The sequence below is a fragment of the Tamandua tetradactyla genome, chromosome 5 (genome assembly GCF_023851605.1).
Source record: "Tamandua tetradactyla isolate mTamTet1 chromosome 5, mTamTet1.pri, whole genome shotgun sequence".
Lineage (NCBI taxonomy): Eukaryota > Metazoa > Chordata > Mammalia > Pilosa > Myrmecophagidae > Tamandua > Tamandua tetradactyla.
This window is the reverse complement of record NC_135331.1, coordinates 138,801,198-138,819,448: the sequence shown is the minus strand read 5'-3', so window position 1 is coordinate 138,819,448 and position 18,251 is coordinate 138,801,198. Positions and strand designations below refer to the sequence as shown.

At 39.8% G+C, this 18,251-nt stretch overlaps 1 long non-coding RNA gene across 1 annotated transcript in view; it reads left to right on the top strand.

Moving 5' to 3' along the window:
- Positions 1-18,251, top strand: part of LOC143684907 (uncharacterized) — an 88,639-nt gene that overhangs the window by 65,002 nt on the left and 5,386 nt on the right. Inside the window, exon 3 of the long non-coding RNA XR_013176262.1 lies at positions 17,819-17,982. This is a non-coding gene — a long non-coding RNA (uncharacterized LOC143684907). The remainder of the gene's footprint in view (positions 1-17,818; positions 17,983-18,251) is intronic.

Genomic DNA, 18,251 nt, shown 5'->3' with positions numbered 1-18,251 from the left:
AAGAAGAATTCAGCCTCCTTTGCAGAGGTAGAGCCCCTAAGGTCCTTAGCCTCAAATGTTGACATATTTAATTCAAATCTAAGGCAAAAGAAAGTTCTATAATAATCACCAATTTCTTGCTGAAGCTAAGGTGTGCCATCCATGAGGCAGTCTGTTCTGTACTACACCTTCCTATGATGTTTGCTGAGTTGGCTTTTAGTAACCTGGGAGGATTTCTGTATCTGAGGGTTACCTTGGAGCTCTTTCATCAGGGCAATACCAAGGGATTCAGCTACAGTAGGCCCCAGGAACCTGATCATAGTCCCAGAATTATAAAGCACATTCTCAGACTCTCCCTATGGCTTACTGCTTAAGATTCTAGCACATTGAGGTTTCATTCTTCCATTGGGTTCCATCCTGCTTAACTAATAAGTTGTCCCTGGAAGGGATATGAGGAGGCTCTGAACAAATTTAATTAGAAGATTATAGACCAGAAAATAAAAGACTTTAGGTTTGCTTCCTGATATTTATAACATACAAAAAAGCTTTAATTATCATTAGGCCCTAAATTTTTAATACCCTTTGGCTTAGGTATTAAGTGGTATTAATGGTATTAACATACCACTCTGCTTTTTCTTTTAAACTTGCTAGTGAAAGAGACCAATCTGCCCATATACACTCAACGGTCCTTCCCATGCCCAAATCGATACTAATATTAAATACTAGTAGCAATAACAGTAAAATTTTATTAAGGACTTTGCTAAGCAATTTACATGTGTTACCTATTTTATTCCTTACTACCATCCTATGAAAACGACTTTGTTATTATTTTTTTTAAAAAAGGTATGGGAATTGAGAAAGGCTAGGAGGAATTATTAATTCCAGAAGGAAGAGAGAGAGAAAAAAAAGAAAAGCTATAGCATTTCTTTGGTATCCTTTAGCTGCTTTTCATTGGCTGCATTGCTTGAGTTACTTTGCTCTAGTGATTACAATTTCCAAATAAAAATCAGGACACATGGCTTAACAAATGTATTTTGTGCCTGTGGGTTAGGAATATGAGGAAGTATAGAGACTGAGAGTGTGGATGTGGAGGCATGCTTCCTTCCTTACAAGCACCTCTGTCACTATGAACCCCCTGTGTGACTCTCTCTGGACAAGCCATGGATTCCCTCCTGGAAAATAAGTTTAATAAAGGGTGGTTTAACTATGAAGCACCAGAGCTTATGCAAAACACTTAACGCTAACACCCCATTAGTAGTTTCAGTGTCAAGATAGTTCTGGGTTATTTTTGAGATTTATATCCCATTGAGGATGACATATAAAAACTGTTTTGGAAAATTCAAGACTCATGATCATTCTTTTTAAGCTTAATCTGGATTTCTTCCCATTCCTAGTTCAGAGTTCAAGGTTAACTCTCCGAGTGATTATACATTTTTTTCCTTGCTTGAAGATTTTATTTTCCAGGCACTCAGAACTGCTCTTTGGCCATTTTCATTTCTTGACCTACCTGGTAAGATAACAGTTTCTTTGTTGTTCGAATGTTCATGATTTTGTGGTTTCTGTGCAGATTATCTGATTAGGCCTCTAATTAACTACCTTCTCTTTAGCTTGTCAGCAAAGAAACTCAAAGAGTTTACCTCCTTATGGGTTGATTCTAATAATCAGTGACACAGTTAGAAATTCTAGCCTGAGGTAAGATTTTATATTCCTGAACTCATTGTACCCACTTTAAATTCAAAATCAGAAGAGCAACTTCCCTACAGTGTAGGAGCTCCGTGGTTAGCATTTTGCTTTAGGAGTCTTTTCTTGGGCAGTTTCTCTTTGTTCCTTATTTATATAGACTGGATCATGTGACCAATTAATTTCTAAATTGAATAGCTAGCCTTTCGCAAGCAACAGCCTCTGAGAAAACTTCAGGGTTTAGCCAGTGTGGTAGGTTAAATTATGTACCCCCAAAAAACACATGTTCTTGGTCTTAGTGTGCATTCCTATGTGTGTAAAACCATTGTAAATAGGATCTATCAAAGATGTTTTATTTAGGGTGTAGCCCAGCTGCATGAGGGTGGGCTTTAATTTGATTACTGGAATGCTTTCTAAGCAGAAGAAATTCAGATGTCATGAGAAAGAAAGCCACAGGAAAGAGTAAGAAACTGAAGTCAACCAAACTGGAAAAGAAAGGAGAGGACATTGCCATGTGACAGGAAAATAAAAGAACTTCAAGGATTGTCAGCCTACCAGATTGCTACCAACCCTGGGAGGAACAAATCTTTAGCTTCCAAAATTGTGAGTCAGTAAATTCCTGTTGTTAAACCAACCAATTGTATGGTATTTGTCTTAGCAGCTCAGGTGAAGTAAGACAGCCAGGCACTCAGGGCAGCTTCACGGGTATGTGCCAGGGAACTCAGAGTGAGTTGAGGGCAGCCACATGTGCGCTCTATTGTGGGAGAAGGGAGGTTGGCTGTGAAGGTCTGCATCTGCCCAGTAAGTGTCTCCATGCCCAAGGGAGTGTGACATTACATAGAAAACTAAAAATGCTATGGTAAGTGGAGAGAAAGAGATACTTCATAAAAAAAGGAAAAGCTTTTTTCCTGTGTTTTGAGCAAGAAGCCCTGCATTTTCATTTTTCACTGGGCCCTGCAAATTATGTAGCGAGTCCTGCAGGTACTTTATGAAGGTACAGGGTTTTATAGCCTCTTATATGTATGATAACAAGTGCTTATCATAACAAGCAGAACTTGAGAACTGAGCAGCAGAGATTCCATGACCTCTGGCACCTTCCAGAGCTCTGCTTAAGTGATAGGCTCATCCACTTTTAGGCTTTTCAAGGCTTTTCGACCAGCCTCCTCTCCTCCACCCAACACACCTTATCATGAAACTACATTATAAAACATAAGCATAGTTTCTGTTACTCATATTGAACACAGGGGAAAGGAGGTTAAGACATGAAAACATGTTCGTGTGGAGTTCACTTTAAAAAGTCTAATTCTAAGAGAATCCCCAAATTATAAATAGAGGGGTAAAAAATTCAGTGAAATTCTCATTCTGCTGGATTATTTCTAGACATATTTTTAATATGTTTTAGGGCATGTACAGTTACATCAACTAGTAAATTAGAACATCTAATTGCCATTTCAATTAATAGTGTTTAGAATGGTCATTACTTCTGAATTATGATTGCTTGGCTCTTTAGAGTAGGTTGGTAATCCACACAGGAAAGACCTTTGGGTTTCTTTTCAAGTACATCTAGGTAAATATTTGTGTTCAATTTGACGCAGGTTCTCCCTAGGGAAGTTAAGCTGGGTGGTTCAGTTTGGTTACATTAGGAGGGAGTTATTATGAACTTTGATTTGTTTCTCCTTCTTAAGAAAACAGTCACTTTGGACAGTCACAATCAAGTTCACTTATATTACTGCCTAAGTCAAAAGTCTCATTGTGCTAGTTGTAGGAGCTTTTACTTTCACACAGTCTCTCCAAAAGGAATTAAAAGCAAACTGTACTAGTTCTCAGTTTTACCAAATTGGTTCCCCTTACTGAACATATTGCATAACGTCTACTGAGCAGCCATGGCAAAGAAGAATTCCAAATATGGACACCAGGCCAACATAGCACTTTAGAATCCCATATTTGGTACAGAAAACCCAGATTCAAACTCTTGCCCTGCTATTTACAAGTTTTGGGGAGGAAAAGAGATGACATATGAGAAAGGGACTGGCAGGTTCTGAGACAGAGTAGGTGTTTCATAAATGTTAATTTTAAAGGGTACTAAAATAATTTTTATTTTGTGTACTTTAAAATTTCACTTAAGTTCTTATTATCTTCCAGAATGGAAGAAGCATATCTGTTACTTTACAATCTGATTAGTATATTTAGGATAATGATTTGTTCAAGCTAATTTAATTGTATGCATAATACTGTGTTATTAGACTCCCAAATTGCCATTCTTTGAACATATTTTACAGATAGCACCAGTGTAGATAGGGATTTCCCACTAGTATGTTCCAGTCTCCTGTACATTTCAGAGCCTCACTCTTCAGAGGCCACACAGCTATATATTCTCTGTGATTCTTACATGTGCTCAGCAAGGAAGCTCGTGGTCCATCTCACCAGTAGTGATTCAACCTCCACTACTCAGGAACAGGCAAAGACAGGTAATGTCAGAATGTAAGCCACCCTTAATCATCAGGGAAATCACAAAACACTCAGGGAAAGCAGAAGTGGCTTTGCTGAGGAAAAATATTAAAGGTTCTAGGCTATAGGGGATATGCTTTAATTCAGGAAAGCCTGCCATAATATACAATTATTTTAATGATACAGCAAACAGTCTGCATATCAAATTAGAAATCTCTATTAATTTATAGTAGCTTAAACAGTATGAAATGGCCAAGATTCAACCATTTTTTACCTAAAAATGGCAAGATCATGTGATTTTACTGAATATGTATGTTTATCATAACATGATTTGTATTGCTGATCCTGTGTATCAACTAAAATCCTCAAGGTTTGCATTATTTTAGTATAATTTAAATATTAATTACAGCTTTGGGCAAGAAGTACATTATTGATCTTCATATTACACTAGGACACCTAATGCTTTTTAGCCCAGAGGAGACATTCAAGTCATACTAATTATTGATTAACTGAAATGATTTATAACTTGAAATCTTCAAATGAAATAGGTGCTAACTCCCTGTTATAGCCAGAATACTGTCTACAATTTGACCAGAAGTCTTCATTGTTTGGCCTTACCAAATAATGATGTTAAGAGTACTGAAATGTTCCAAAGTCCTTGATGTTTTGAAAGGTTCTCAGGGTGATGATCACCCAGCCAAAGGCTGTCTGATTTGAGGCTACGTGTAACAAAGCTATTTCCACTTGAATTTGCTATTGATTAAAGAGCCAGGTAAAATGGCGCCCGTATCAAAGAACCATCACACCATTAGCCAGGAAACGCATCCACTGTTTTCAGGATGTTGGTCAGTAAGGGTCTTTTACTGGTGCCAGAGGCTTGAAACCCAAAGTAATCTTTTGTGTTTTCTGTCTCCAACATTTCCTTTTAGAGACATTAAGCCTTGATCTTTTCTTCCATGCATAACTGCATGTCATCAGTTATTCCAAATATTGAGCTGTTATCAGTAAGATCTAAGGACAAACTGACAGATGATTTAACTTCAATTGCTGCCCTGCACTAATTATCTGATTATATACAGGCGAATGACTGTGATGTGCCATTTGGGAACATAAATGTTCTATTGTTATTTGCATTGGGAAACGCTTGTTAAATGCTTCATTATTTTCTAGAAGGAATGAGTGTTCCCACTTGCTAGCTCCAAAGGGAATTGGGTCCTCTTTACTCTTTGCTTTCTGTGGCCTGATTGTCACAAAATATCTGACCTTGGCCCTTTGTACAGCTGAGAAAATGAAGTCAATAAATAGTGGGAACTCCTTAAAATAAAATGTTTCTGTGCCTCAGAAGACTTCGTCAAAAAGTTGAAGAGGGAGCCAACTCAATAGGAGAAAATTCTTGGAAATCACACATTGGATAAAATTTTCATATCCTGTATACATGAATCATACAACTCAACAACAAAAGAACAAACAACCCTATTATAAAGTAGGCTAAAGATATGAATAGACATTTTTCTGAAGAGCAAATACAGACAGCTAAAAAGCATATGAAGAGATGCCCATTCTCATTAGCTATAAGGGAAATGCAAACCAAGACTACAATGAGATACCACCTCACATCTGTAAGAGTAGCTGCTATTAAACAAACAGGAAACTAGAAATGTTGGAGGGGATGTGGAGAAATTGGGACACTTCCGTACTGCTAGTTGGAATGTGTAATGGTACAGCCACTATGGAGCACAGTCTGGTGGTTTCTCAGAAAACTAAATATCAAGCTGCCCTATAACCTGGCAATACCAATACCCAGAAGAGCTGAAAGCAGTGATACAAACAGACATTTGTACACCAATGTTCACAGCAGCACTATTCACAATCTTAAAAGATGGAAACAATCCAAGTGCCTATCAAAGACAAGTGGATTAACAAAGTGTGGTATATATACATATGATGGAATATTATGCAGCAGTAAGATGAAATGACATCATGACAAGATAGATGAGCCTTGCAGACATAATGCTGAGTGAAATAAGCCAGACACAGAAGAACAGACATTGTATGATTCACTTTTATGACCATAGTAAAGATAAAATCAGAGGTTTATAATATAAAATAAAAGGGATCTAGACAGACACAGAAGCTTGAGATGGGTGAACAGCTTGCTAGTGAGGTTGAACTTAATGGTAAGGGAATAGACAGAAGTGAAGGTGGTTCACTGATGGTTCTATAAGTAATATTACCATATTGAAGGTGAACATGATTGAAAGGGGTTGTATAGACCCATGTGTCATACCAATTAACTCTACAAATATAAGTAAGCTCTTGCATGAACAACTGCAAAAGTAAGTTGCCTACCTATAGGTATGCTGAAAAGTCACCTCTGAAGGACCTTTTTTGTTGCTCAGATGTGGCCTCTAACTCTCTAAGCCCAACTCTGCAAGAGAAAGCATTGATCCCCACCCCCTACATGTGACATAACATCCAGGGATGAAAATCTCCTTAGCTGCATGGGAGATGACCCCCAGGGATGAGCCTGGCCCTGGCACCATGGGATCAACAATGACATCCTGACCAAAAGGGGGAAAGAACTGTAACAAATAAAGTATCAGTGGCTGAGAGAGTTCAAATAGAGTTGAGAGGCTACACTGGGGGTCACTCTTATGCGTGCTTCAGGTAGACATTGCTACCTATCATAACTTGCCAACCCCCAACCAAAACCTTTCCTGCCAATCCTAAAGAATATCTAGGGCATTATATAAGTTTCTACAAAGGTTCAATGCACTAGGGTAACTCTCCAAAACCTACAAACTTCAGATGGGTCCCTGGGCCACATAAATCTTGAAATGCAGAGGGACCAGCCCTTCCAGGACATCAACTAGTTCCATACCCCTATCCTATATTATCAACCACCCCTTCCAATATGAAGAAGCTAGAATGTACATTAGCCCAAATACCCCTAAAGAGTGGGAGAAAGATCAACGCTGATGGTGGAGTTACACAGAAAAAGTCGGATTTGACAAATGAATATGAGTGCTGAATCATTATATTGATATTTCTTTTAGCCTCCAGTACCTTAGAGAAGCTAGAAATAAAAATCTTAAATTGTGGAATTGTGACCCATACCAAACTCTGAAACTTGCTGTACAACTAAATGTTGTGAATAAATTTGAAATTTATTGCTTTTATGCATATATGTTATTTAAAGAGAAGGAGGAGTATAACAAAGTAGGTAGGATTTATCAAATGAGTATGACTGCTGAATCATTGGTCTCCAGTGTCTTGGAGTAGCTAGAAGAAAAAGCAAAAAATCATGGAACTGTAACCCAAACCAAACTTTCATTTATGAAAAAAAAAAAAAAACCTTTAAAAAAATCCACAAATGAACTACTTTCACTTTTATCCATCCTTTTACTTTTAAGTTCAACCTCATTAACTAACTGTACAGTCATCTCCAGCACCTGTGTACCTCTAGGTCCCCTACATTCTATATTATAAGCCTCTGAGTTTACCTTTACTGAGGTCATAATAGCTAAATCATACAGTATCTATCTTTTTCTGTCTGACTTATCTCACTGAGCATTATGTCCTCTAGGTTCATCCATGTTTTCATATGCTTCAGGGTGTCATTTTGTCTTACTGCTGCATAATATTCTGTCTTATGTATATACCACATTTTGTTTATCCATTCATCTGTTGATGGGCACTTGGATTGTTTCCATCTTTGGGTAATTATGAATAATGCTGCTAAACGTTGGTATGTAAATGTCTGTTTGAGTCACTCGTTCAGCTCGTCTGGGTATATACTGAGTAATGGTATTGCTGGGTTGTACAGCAACTCAATATTTAGTTTTCTAAGGCCATCAAACTGTCTTTCATAGTGCCTATACCATTGTACACTCCCACCAGTAGCGAATAAGTGTTCCAATTACTCCACATCTTCTCCAACATTTGTAATTTCCTGTTTGCTTAATAGCAGCCATTCTGACAGTAATGAGATGATTTCTCATTATAGTCTTGATCTGCATTTCTCTTTTGTAGTTAATAAAAATAAAATTCTCTTCATGTGCTTTTAATCCATCTATATTTGCTTTTCAGAAAAAAAATGTCTATTCATACCTTTAGCCCATTTTATAATTGGGCTATGTGTTTTTTGTTGTTGATTTGTATGTTTTCTTTATATACAGGATATCAAACCTTTATCCAATATGTGATTTCCAAATATTTCCTCCCCTTCAGTTGACTATCTCTTCAACTGTTTGAAAAGTCCTTGTATTAGTTAGGGTTCTCTAGAGAAACAGAATCAACAGGGAACACTTGCAAATATAAAATTTATGAAAGTGTCTCACGTGACCATAGGAACGCAGAGTCCAAAATCCACAGGGCAGGCTGCGAAGCCAATGACTCCGATGGATGGCCTGGATGAACTCCACAGGAGAGGCTCACCAGCCAAAGCAGGAATGGAACCTGTCTCCTCTGAGTCCTCCTTAAAAGACTTCCCATGATTACATTTAGCATCACTAATTGCAGAAGACACTCCCCTTTGGCTGATTACAAATGGAATCAACTGTGGATGTAGCTGATGTGATCATGACCTAATCCTATGAAATGTCCTCATTGCAACAGACAGGCCAGCGCTTGCCCAATCAGATGAACAGGTACCACCTGTCCCTAACCATGACAGTCCACCCCTTGTCAACTTGGCACCTATATATATATATATCACCTTACACCATACTTAATTTCCAAATGAAAACAAATAAGCACACATTTTTTCTTTTACCTGACAATACTCAACTGTCCAGCATATAACTGGAAACACATTAAATCTCTCCAGAATAGGGTGCAAATCCTTGGGCAACATTCATTCTTAAACTTGATGTCTTACAACTTAAATAGTATAACATGAACAAAACAGCATTACAGTCCTCATTTCTGTAACTGATCACGTGGTCGAAGTTCATATTTATCACTACCTTCTTCCACTACCCATTCCATGTTCCCTTTCCCCTCAGCAAGCACTTCAGCTGGCCATGGTTCTTTGCCTGGTGGGGTGACCCAAACCTTCATTCCTGGAGTTTCAGAGCCATTAGTAGTCCTGCCTGGATTGTGTTGTTGCAATTTTCCATTGATTTTAATCACAGGGCATGGTAGTACTAATAGACGCCCCAGGGGATCTACTATATTCCAAGAAAACTCTTCTTTACCTCTATTATGTAGTTGCAGTCCTACTTCCTTCTGATAGTCAGGTTCAGTTACCCCAGACAATAATGTAATCCCCTTCTTGGTGTGTTGATCCAGAGGCGTAAGTAGCCCAAAGTGACCAGGTGGCAATCTTAACTTCCAGTTCAGCAGTATCATCGTTGTTTCTCCTGGAGGAAGCACACCCTGTTTTGGAACTAAAACCTGTAGACCAGCAGAACTCAGGGTAGCAGGGACAGGAAGCAAAAATTTTCCTAGTGGATCACTAGGGGTAATAGTGAGTGGCACCACACCCATTTCCACCCCTTGGTTCCTGGACCCATGGATCCTGGCTATGGGAGAAACAGCACCATACAGCGGATGCTGTTTCAGAGCATACACAGCTTCCTGGAGAACATTACCCCAGCCTTTCAAGTTTTTGCCACCTAGTTGGCACCGTAATTGAGTTTTCAAAAGGCCATTCCACCATTCTATCAATCCAGCTGCTTCTGGATGATGGGGAACATGGTAAGACCAGAGAATTCCATGAGCGTGTGCCCATTCCCGCACTTCATTTGCTGTGAAGTGTGTTCCTTGATCCGAAGCAATGCTATGTGGAATACCATGATGATGGATAAGGCATTCTGTAAGCCCACGGATGGTAGTTTTGGCAGAAGCATTGCGTGCAGGGAAAGCAAACCCATATCCAGAGTATGTGTCTATTCCAGTTAGAACAAATCGCTGCCCCTTCCATGAAGGGAGCGGTCCAATGTAATCAACCTGCCACCATGTAGCTGGCTGGTCACCTTGGGGAATGTTGCCATATTGGGGGCTGAGTGTGGGTCTCTGCTGCTGGCAGATTGGGCACTCAGCAGTGACTGTAGCCAGGTCAGCCTTGGTGAGTGGAAGTCCATGTTGCTAAGCCCATGTCTAACCTCCATCCCTACCACCATGACCACTTTGTTCATGAGCCCATTGGGCAATAACAGGAGTTGCTGGGGAAAGAGGCTGACCGGTATCCATAGAATGGGTCACCTTATCCACTTGATTATTAAAATTTTCCTCTGCTGAAGTCACCCTCTGGTGTGCATTCACATGGGACACAAATATCTCATGTTTTTAGCCCACTCAGAAAGGTCTATCCACATACTTCTTCCCCAGACCTCTTTGTCACCAATTTTCCAATTATGGTCTTTCCAAGTCCCTGACCATCCAGCCAAACCATTAGCAACAGCCCTTGAGTCAGTATACAAACACACCTCTGGCCAGTTTTCCTTCCAAGCAAAATGAACAACCAGGTGCACTGCTCAAAGTTCTGCCCACTGGGAGGATTTCCCCTCACCACTGTCCTTCAAGGACACCCCAGAAAGGGGTTGTAACACTGCAGCTGTCCACTTTCGGGTGGCACCTGAATATCGTGCTGAACCATCTGTAAACCAGGCCCGAGTTTTCTCTTCCTCAGTCAATTCACTGTAAGGAACTCCCCAAGAGGCCATAGCTCTGGTCTGGGAAAGAGAAGGTAATGTGGCAGCAGGAGTGGAAACCATGGGCATTTGTGCCACTTCTTCATGTAATTTACTTGTGCCTTCAGGACCTGCTCTGGCTCTATCTCGTATATACCATTTCCATTTTACAATAGAGTGCTGCTGTGCACACCCAACTTTACGGCTTGGTGGGTCAGACAACACCCAACTCATGATAGGCAAGTCAGGTCTCATGGTAACTTTGTGGCCCATGGTTAAGTGTTCAGTCTCTACTAAGGCCCAGTAGCAGGCCAAAAGCTGTTTCTCAAAAGGAGAGTAGTTATCTGCAGCAGATGGTAAGGCTTTGCTCCAAAATCCTAAGGGTCTGCGTTGTGATTCTCCTATAGGGGCCTGCCAAAGACTCCAGGCAGCATCTCTATTTGCCACTGACACTTCCAGCACCATTGGATCTGCTGGATCATATGGCCCAAGTGGCAGAGCAGCTTGTGCAGCAGCCTGGACCTGTCATAGAGCCTCCTCTTGTTCAGGTCCCCACTCAAAATTAGCAGCTTTTCTGGTCCCTCGATAAATGGGCCGGAGTAGCACACCCAAATGAGGAATATGTTGTCGCCAAAATCCAAAAAGACCAACTAGGTGTTGTGCCTCTTTTTTGGCTGTGGGAGGGGCCAGATGCAGCAATTTATCCCTCACCTTAGAAGGGATATCTCAACATGCCCCCACACCACTGGACACCTAGAAATTTTACTGAGGTGGAAGGCCCCTGTATTTTTGTTGGATTTATCTCCCATCCTCTGACACGCAAATACCTTACCAGTAAATCTAGAGTAGTTGCTACTTCTTGCTCACTAGGTCCAATCAACATGATATCATCAATATAATGAACCAGTGTGATGTCTTGTGGGAGGCAGAAACGATCAAGGTCTCTGTGAACAAGATTATGACATAGGGCTGGAGAGTGATACACCCCTGAGTTAGGACAGTGAAAGCATATTGCTGACCTTGCCAGCTGAAAGCAAACTGTTTCTGGTGGTCCTTACTAATAGCTATTGAGAAAAAAGCATTTGCCAGATCAATAGCTGCATACCAGGTACCAGGGGATGTATTGATTTGCTCAAGCAATGATACTACATCTGGAACAGCAGCTGCAATTGGAGTTACCACCTGGTTGAGTTTACGATAATCCACTGTCATTCTCCAAGACCCATCTGTTTTCTGCACAGGCCAAATAGGAGAGTTGAATGGGGATGTGGTGGTAATCACCACCCCTGCATCTTTCAAGTCCTTAAGAGTGGCAGTGATCTCTGCAATCCCTCCAGGAATACGGTATTGCTTCTGATTTACTATTTTACTTGGTAGGGGCAGTTCTAGTGGCTTCCACTTGGCCTTTCCCACCATAATAGTCCTCACTGCACGAGTTAAAGAACCAACGTGGGGATTCTGCCAGTTGCTCAGTATGTCTATGCCAATTATACATTCCGGAACTGAGGAAATAACTCCAGGATGGGTCTGGGGGCCCACTGGACCCACTGTGAGACGGACCTGAGCTAAAACTCCATTGATCACCTGGCCTCCATAAGCCCCCACTCTGATTGGTGGTCCAGAGTGACGTTTTGGGTCCCCTGGAATTAATGTCCCTTCTGAACCAGTGTCTAATAATCCCCAAAATATCTGATCATTTCCTTTTCCCCAGTGCACAGTTACCCTGGTAAAAGGCCATCGGTCTCCTTGGTGAAGACTTAGAGGAAGATTAACAGTATAAATTTGTGGCAGTGTAACAGGTTTCTCCCCCATAGGGACCTGGCCTCCCCTTCATTCAAGGGGCTCAGGGTCTGTAAACTGTTTCAAGTCTGGAAATTGATTAAGGGGCCGTGACTCTGTGTTTTTGTAATTCAGGTTAGACTTCTGTTCCCTTGACCTAGAACTCTTTTGTTTATACAGCTACAACAAGAATTTAGTAGACTGCCCTTCTATTGTATTTCTAGGCACCCCATGATTTACTAGCCAATGCCACAAATCTCTGTGTGTCATATAATTTTGATGCCTCCTTTGAGTTTGTTGTCTATTATAATAGCCGCGTCTACCCTGTCGTTGGTGATTAAGTGCTGCCACCTGGCTTCTGCCAACTCGGGATCCTGTCATCCCCATTGTGTTTAAGGATTCCAGCTCAGTGACAGCAGTTCCTACAGTAATATCTGACCTACAGAGAAGTGCAACCACAGAGCTCTTGAGGGATGATGGTGCTAGTCTCACAAACTTATTTCTCACTGTTCTGGTAAAAGGTGCATCCTCTGGACATTCCTGGGGTGTAAGAGCAGGCTTTGCATGATAAATCCACTCTAACATTCCAATCTCTCTAAGCCTCTGGATCCCCTTATCTACATTGTACCAGGGCAGTTCTGGCATTTCAACCTCAGGTATTGTTGGCCACCTTTTGATCCATGTTTCAACCAACCACCCAAACAAGCTGTTGACACCTTTTCTAACCGCTCAAGCTATAACATTGAATGCAGAATCTCTGCTTAGTGGGCCCATATCAATAAACTCAGCCTGATCCAGCCTTATATTCCTCCCACCATTATCCCACACTCTTAAAATCCATTGCCACACATATTCCCCTGATTTCTGTCTATATAAATTGGAAAACTCACACAGTTCTTTTGGAGTATAATGTACCTCCTCGTGTGTGATACTTTGTACCTCACCTTTAGGGGCCTGTTGGGACTGTAGTCTAGTTATAGGTCTAGAAGAAATGAGGGGTGGTGGGGTGGGTCATGAAAAGAATTAGAAATATCTTCCAAGCCATTTGCTTCAGGGCCTTCATTTGCAGTTTCATCTGGTGAAACAGGATTAATAACTCTAGGGCTAATCCCTTCAGGAGGAGGTTGGGTGGCCAATTCCTCAAGGCAGGCTGGAGGTGGGGCGGCTATGTCCTCAGGACAGACTATTACAGGGTTATCTAGAGAAGGCTCAGCATGGTCTAGGGTTTCAACCTCACCCCCAACATCATTATCAATACATATGTCACCATCCCATTTTTCAGGGTCCCACTCCTTTCCAATCAATTCCCTCACTTTAACGGCAGACACCATGCAAGACTGAGATTTCAGTTTATGTTGTAAAGTTGCTACTTTGACAATAAGATTCTGAGTCTGATTTTCAGAGATCTCAAGTCTACGGCTACAGGAAATAAGATTTTCCTTCAGGATACTCATAGAAATGTCTACATCTTTCAGACGGCGCTTAAGCTTCTCATTTCACCCTTTAATGTAGACAGTGTATCTAACAACAACCAGCCAACATCTCTATAACTCTTATTTCTACAAAACTCTGTAAAGGTGTCAAAAACATTATCCCCCAGAGTCTGGCTTCGTACAAGCAAAGCATTAGGAGAATCAAATGATGATATTTTGACTATATTCTTTGCCAACTCATTCCATGGATTGGGAGTGTCATTCTGATTACGGGAATCAGAGTCCTTAGTGTCTCTGAGTCCAGTCAGCATAGAAAACCATTCATAAAAACCCATTTTTAAGATTCTGTTCCTTAAGAACCACTCCTGGTACCAAGATGTATTAGTTAGGGTTCTCTAGAGAAACAGAATCAACAGGGAACACTTGCAAATATAAAATTTATGAAAGTGTCTCACGTGACCATAGGAACGCAGAGTCCAAAATCCACAGGGCAGGCTGCGAAGCCGATGACTCCGATGGATGGCCTGGATGAACTCCACAGGAGAGGCTCACCAGCCAAAGCAGGAATGGAACCTGTCTCCTCTGAGTCCTCCTTAAAAGGCTTCCCATGATTACATTTAGCATCACTAATTGCAGAAGACACTCCCCTTTGGCTGATTACAAATGGAATCAACTGTGGATGTAGCTGATGTGATCATGACCTAATCCTATGAAATGTCCTCATTGCAACAGACAGGCCAGCGCTTGCCCAATCAGATAAACAGGTACCACAACTTGGCCAAGTTGACACCGTCCCTAACCATGACAGTCCTCAAAGTACTTTGAGGCACAGAAGCATTTGATTTTGAGGAGTTCCCATTTATCTATTGTTTCTTTCATTGCTTGTGCTTTGGGTGTAAAGTTTAAGGAACTCCCTCCTCTTACTAGGTCTTAAAGATGCTTCCCTATATTTTCTTCTAGTTTTATGGCACTGGCTCTTATCTTTAGGTCCTTGATCCATTTTGAATTAATTTTTATATAGGGTGCAACATAAGCATTCTCTTTCATTCTTTTGGCTATTGATAACCAGTTCTCCCTGCCCATTTATTGAAAAGACTATTCTGTCCCAGTTCAGTGGATTTGGGGACCTTGTCAAAGATCCATTGAACATAGATTTGTGGTCTATCTCTGCACTCTCGATTTGATTCCTTTGTTCAATACTTCTATCTTTATGCCATGCTGTTTTGACCACTGTGGCTTTATAATAAGCTTTAAAATCAGGAAGTGCTAATCCTCCCACTTCATTCTTTTTTCCTAGGATATATTTGAGGTCTCTTTTCCTTCCAAATAAATTTTAAAACTAGCTTTTCCAAGTCTTTAAAGTAGGTTGTTCAAATTTTGACTGGTATTGCTTTGAATCCTTAGATCAATTTGTGTAAAATTGACATCATATCTACATTTAACCTTCCTATCCATGAACAGGGAATGTCATTCCACCTATTTTTATCTTCTTCAGTTGTCTTTTTTTCCTTTTTCCTTCACTCCCTCATTTTTCTTTTCTCTTTCTTCCTTCCCTTTTCCTCCCTCCATTCTCTCATTCCTTCATTCTCTCCTTCCTTCTCTTCTTAGATCTTCAAGTTGTGATGCTCTCATATTAGAAAGACAAAAACATACATTATTATACCATTAACTTTTCAAAATAATGATAAAATTCAGATTAGAAAATTCATGTATACTATAGTTTAAGATTTTCATTGCTTTAGAAGTTTAAGGCTAAATGTTTGAGTTAATCAATGGCTATTTTGGAGCTCCAGGGCAGAAAAGAAAGGAGTGATTTATTTTAGTTCTTAGTTCTGTGACCTGTTCATTATAATTCTGGTGTGATGAAATTTTAAAAATAATAAACTAAAAATTAAAAGCAAATACATCATAGTGGCTTCTAATAAATAGGTAGTTTCCGATATATATGGTTCACTGCCTTTAAGTGGGATTTGCTGTTTTCCTTTATTTTCCAAAATAAGCTATAAAAACACTATACCTTATACTCTTTATGAATCATCTCTAGAGCAATACATCTATAATTATATTTTAAACCAGTAATACAATTCTTTCCAAATTCTATTAAAATAATGACAGGATTCATTAAAATTATATCATAAAAATGTTCTCTCTTAAACCATAGAATGAAAGATTGGATTCAAGGTTTTTCATTTATACCAAGAGTTTTCAAATTATCCTGAATGAAAAGCTTATAACAATAACATTATGTGATCCTAAATCTGGGATTGATAAACCATATAATAATCAACGAAGCTCTTTGTGTATATAATGCTCTCTTGAAATAGTATAGCTATCGTAACTACGGAAATATGTTGAAAAGTATAGAAATGATATTTAAAAAGCATAGAAATAATTAAAATTATTAATATGTAAGAATTGCCACAGCTTCTTTTCTATATCCCTCCTTCCATGAAGCCTAATTATATAAATATAATTAATCAATGTGAATAGAAAGGGAAGTGGAGAATAAGAAAGAAGGTTATTCAAGCTTTGGATTTGTTTTCTGGAGAAAGAAAAGACAATTGCGTGGAAAGAGAGGAAGAATAAAGATGAACTCTAAAGTTGAAACAGTATTGATGTGGAGAGAAAAATCAAATATGAAAGAATGGGAAGGGAAAAGAAAAGATTGTTTTCTTAGAAAGGTCATTATAAGTTAAAAAAAACTGGTATCAGTTAATGTTCTGAACTATTTCCAGCTGTATTAGTCAGAGTTTTCAGAGGAACAGAAGAAACAGAACTGACAGGGTACATCTGTAAATAATACTGAGATTTGCTATAGGAATTGGCTCACATAATCAAGGGACTGGCAATTTAGAATTCTGTAGGTCAACCTGCAAGTTGGCAACTTGATGAAGGTGATGTTGAGTTTCCCAGGAGAAGCTGCATTTGGGAATTCTGATGAAAATGATGATGAATTCCCCAGGAGAAGCTGACCAGTTGAACTGGAAATAGAAATTCTTTCCGACTTTTGAAATCCTCAGTTCTTACTTTAAGACCTTTAACTGATTCGATGAAAAACTCCTCTCATTGCTGAGGACAATCTCCTTTGTGGAGTGTAGATGCCATTAACAATAGAGACAATCTGCTGACCGATGTAAATTCGTGTATGAAATACGCTCACAGAAACAATCAGTCCAGTGCTTGCTTGACCAAACAACTGGACACCATAATCTAGCTCAATGACACATGAAATTAACCGTGATGCAAGGTAAATTAAGAATCATTTTTTATTATTTTGTTTCCACACTGTGAATCTTGAATATTATATAACATTTGGGCTGACTCACTTGAGACCCCTATATTTATTTGGATTATTATAATGATATAAAGAAATTATATTTGGTGCCTCATCATCCTGCCTGGCCTAGTCATAAGCTTCCTTTCTAAGCAATCACTCCAACTAGCCCTACTCTGGGGTAAGGCCTACATCACTATATGGTTTGAGATAATAAAGCCCCTTGTTGCTTCTTCTCCTGAAAGGCATCTGCCTCTTCTGTACTTTCATACTGCATAATTTACTAGCTGGGCAGGTTACTCCCATAAAGCTTGGATGGAAGCTGCCCTCAGCATCTCCAGATTGTCCTTGCCACTTCTGCTTTCAGGCTATGTAGTTTGTACCTCAAATCCCTAGTATCCATGGGAAAAGATTGCCCGTCCTCTCTGGGACACAGTAAAGGTAAGGGCCTGGGACCCACATGTTCTCTCTCCCCTGACTGCTCCAGGAATCCTCAGGAGCCTAGGTTAGGTAAGACAGGGCCCCTCATTCTCCTCTCTCCTATTCCAAGCTCTCTGTCCTACTAAAGCTGTCCTTTCATGTATTCTCAGCTGGCTGATCATCTGAGTTTGCACCTCATCGCCCAAAGAGCCTTCACATACCATCTGTAACAGTTACACATAAGACTTCAATTAGCCCCTATTTTGACAAGCAGAACTGGACTACAACTAATTCTGAAAATGGCTATTTCTTCCACCAAAAACTTCCAGAAAAGGTAATTCTAAAATCTTTTCTAGAACTCAATTTTTATTTAAAATACAAATAAAAATCACATTGTGATGTTATGTTCTGGTGTCAATTTGGACACGATTATGCCCAGTGGTCTGGTCAGGCAAGCACTGACCTGACCATTGCTGCAAGGATATTTCGTGGCGGGTTGATAAATCAGAAGGCTGGTGTATTAAGCCATCAGTCAGTCATATCCCCATGGAAATAATAAAAAAAATTCCACCCCCCAATATTGAATAAGAATTAAAGGACATA